We start from the raw sequence: 3,956 nt of genomic DNA on the forward strand, positions 1-3,956 counted from the left end.
AACTTATGGTACTTTTTTTCATCACCCGAAATGCAAATAAGATGTTTTTCATTTTAGTACTGATGCAAATAGTTATGGTTTCATTACATTGAACATATTGTGTTCATATTTAAGTTTGATATTTTACATAAAATTACTGCAATTGATGTTCAAAATATGAAGAATAAATCCCAATTTAGTCCAATATGACTCCCCAAATACTTCATACATACCCTATAGGACATTTTTTTCATTACCATCATCCAGATAAGGTACTTTATAATTTGATGGTGATGGAATTAATTTTGTGTTATGGATGCATAACAACCAACTTATTGTGTTAACATTTAAGTTTCATATTCTCTATTGAGTTACTGCAACTGATAATCAAAAAAATTTACAATAACTCCCCAGTTAATCCAGCATGACTCCCCAGATACCATTTACATTACTTATGGGACAATTTGTAATGTTTACAATCCAAATAAGCTGTTATTCAATTTAGTCTTCATGGAAATAGTTTATTTTTATTATTCATAACTTAAGATCAAAATGACCATCTTAAGTTCCCACTTAAGTTTATATTTTGCATTAAAAAAACTGTTATTGATGTTCATAATATTAAGAAAAACTCCCCACTTATTCCAGCATTACTCCCCACATACAGAACCCAAAACGAAATGATAGTTGACGAAGAAAGGATTCCAACAACAGCACCCAAAAAGCTTGATTCTCCCAACCTTGCAATCACTCCTACTGCATCTCTTGCTTGCAATGAGTCCTATTGCCAAAAGATATGACCTTTTCCTTAAATAAACCCAATGTTTCAACTTTTGTACTAAATCTCACAAAAACCAAACATTTTCGATGTTTGGGTTGCAGATTCTCTGTGCCAAAAAAAAAATGAACAAATCATGGTTGGGTTACAAAAAGGAGGATGATTTAGGTCTGGGAAAGGTGTGAGATACAATCAAAGGAAACTTACAAACCACTGTCGGCGTGGGTATGGATGGCGGCAACGAAAATAGGTCTCCCGTTGAGGTCTTCTCATTGCCTCTGTCTTCTCTCAGCCAAACACAATATTTCTATCTTCTTTCTGTAAAATACTTTTCCCTTTGCCTCCAAAATTGTCCACACGTGCAAGAGTTAATATCATTTAATAAAAATAAATTTTTAAAACTTAAGTGTTGTGCATGTCAAAACTGAGTCTAAAAATAATGTTCAAATATCATTTTCGTTCTTATTTGTAAAGATGCACAAATAAATGGGTCCCACACGCTCATACAAATTTATCTATTACAACCAAAATGGTCAACACACCTATCTCAATGACATGCGAAAGTGAGTTCCACTCACGTATTAAAACATGCGGTCAGTTTTTTTTTTTTTTTGAAAGAAGAACATTTTGCCACACTATGCAGATTATTATAATGAGAAATTAGTGTGCAGGCACAGAAAATCATCTAACCAGAATCAAGATCCATATTGAGTCCACCCTATTCCAAAATGTGGGACTATTGTAACTAAAAAAAATGGCACACAAGAGAATCACATATAATCGCATTGCATTATGAACCACCCATTCGCAAGTTGTGTGCTCCGAAACCTATACGCACCATATCCGAACTTCATGCAAAGTATGAGCATCATGCATTTGAAATAGAAAACCAAATAATCAACCCATATGTAAGAATGTGCAAGGAGGGAAGAAACCATGTTTGTAGAGCAAAGGAACAGGATATAATATGTATACTGGGTGTATCTCAAAATGTTGCATGCATGCATTGGATAAGCACAAGGTGGTACATGATTTGTATCTTATGGTGCAACCTTACAACAACATCCCAACCCAAACAAAAACACACTATATAAACGTATGGGTACATAAAAAAGTGGTGTCAAGACAACAAGGAAGCCGATGTGAGGAAGCCGATGGTAACAAAGGTCAAAAATTGAAAAATACGCGCCCCACATATACATAAACATGGTCCAGTTTTCTCAAGTCTCCTTACCATGTCATTTTCATTTTTGGAGGCAACCATGGATTAAAGTAAAAAGTAAAAATATGTGTAAGGTAGTGCGTGGGTGTGAATTTGTTGCAGATAATTTAACATGAACATGCAGCATAATGGGGTGATAAATAAGAGCATACACATCTCCAAACATTAACGCATATATCAAATGACATCTACGAAGAAACCATGCATGAAGATGAGTGTTATAATCATTGCGACGAGCTTAACGACAGGGTAAAGAAAAATCACCTGTAAGAAAGACTCCTAGCCGAAATCAACACTGAGCTACCTTTCCTTCATCCTTTTCCAGCTAGCTTTCATGGTTCTTTTTTCCAGTCCTCTTGCCTCCTTGGTTCTTCCCCTTTTTTTAGTGTCTATCTTCCTTTAATTAAGTGCCATTGAGAATGGGAAGGTGTGGTCGGAAAACAAGTTGGTGTGGTGGGAGTTCAAGACTTCAGTTTGGAGAAAGATGGTGAATAGTTTATAGGGATCTTGGCATAAGCAAAAGCGAGTGGGTGTAATTCTGACAGATGGAACGGTCCCTCCTTCCTTTTGGGTACTCCCTCTCCTCATCCTCATGTATCAGCCCCTTGAGATTCATCCTCTCTCTTGTAATTATCCCCAAAAAAATTAAGTGAAGTTTGAATCTTGTCATTATGATGTCGTGGGCAAGTGGTGAAAAAATGATAATGATGGTTCTGCCATTGTTCAATAGAGGAATGGGGTGGAAATCCTAGGGGATTGCCTACGTAGGGTGGTGAGTCCATAATTAATTACCTACTTCTCCTTGTGCCTTGCATGCGTGAGAGAGAGTTGGTGGGAAGGAAAAGAGAAAGGGGTGACATGTGTCATCACATGAGTGGAAAGAGTGAGTTTTAGGTGGATTAGTGGCGTGATGGCCATTAGAATGACTTGTTCTGTGAGCTTAATGTAGAAAAATGTAGAAAAGGATATCAAAGTCGGGGTGAAAATGGAAAACTAGATGATGGAGTTTCAAAATAGTAAAATGGGGGCTGCAAACAACAAATATATATCTTCTAGAGAGTTAGAACAAACGGAAAAGGCCACCAATTCATTCTCTTCTTCTTTTCTTTTTTTTTCTTTTTATTTTTCTTTCTTCCTTTTTTTGTTTTTTTTTTGCTTTTGTTTTTTTTATTATTTTCTTTTTTTTTTAATTTTTCTTCGAAAATAAATTCCACAATTTTCATCAAAAATATTTTTGATTAACTTAATTAAAGATAAAGAAAAGAAGAAAATTAAGGAACCACCTATTCTTCAAGCAATATTTTGTCAAAATTTATCTTTTCGAACGAAATTAAGTGTTGACATTTGTTGTCGTCCCAACTTAGCCCTACCCATCTCGACCATCACCTCAGCTTGGTCTATCACGATCGTTTTCCTGGGTCGACCCACCCATGTTGTCAGCATGTCTTAGACGTTGGTCTGACCCTGCCCTTCTCGGCCATCGGTCTGACCCAGCCTGTCCTGACTGTTGCCCCAGCCCATCCTGACCGTCGCCCCGGGCCTTCATGTCTTAACCATCTACCTGTCAAATGTCTTTTTATGCTCAATTATGGATGAGGAATTGAAGGAATTCTTAAGGTCATAAGAGCATAAGTTTAGGTATATGAATAATTAAGTTTATGCTAAAAGATATTACGTGGGATTTGGAAAACAACATGAGGAAGATGTATCCATATATGTTTCGTGGTAAGTACAATTTTTTAGGAGTGTTCTACCTTTGGCTTTGGTGAGCAGGTAGAGTTGTTGCTTGTAAGTCTTATGGAAAGTAGGATAAAGAGACATTCCAAGAGGCGTTTATGCATAGGAAAGGTAATGATAATGGATGGTTATAAGAGAATGACATACTAGATTGGCATTACTTGGTGGTAATATGATTTGATTGATATTAATTTATTGTAATATGACTTGGTGGAATTATGTAACATGTTTATGATCATG

At 36.0% G+C, this 3,956-nt stretch overlaps 1 long non-coding RNA gene across 1 annotated transcript; it reads right to left on the minus strand.

The window, feature by feature from the left end:
• Positions 1-440: 440 nt before the first annotated feature.
• LOC114167646 lies at positions 441-2,527 on the minus strand. The gene is made up of 3 exons (XR_003600284.1): positions 2,244-2,527; positions 965-1,098; positions 441-866 (listed from the first exon to the last, which is right to left on the minus strand). It is a non-coding gene; the product is annotated as an uncharacterized LOC114167646 (long non-coding RNA).
• Between the last annotated feature and the right edge of the window lie 1,429 nt (positions 2,528-3,956).

This window comes from Vigna unguiculata, chromosome 10 (genome assembly GCF_004118075.2).
Source record: "Vigna unguiculata cultivar IT97K-499-35 chromosome 10, ASM411807v1, whole genome shotgun sequence".
Classification (NCBI taxonomy): domain Eukaryota; kingdom Viridiplantae; phylum Streptophyta; class Magnoliopsida; order Fabales; family Fabaceae; genus Vigna; species Vigna unguiculata.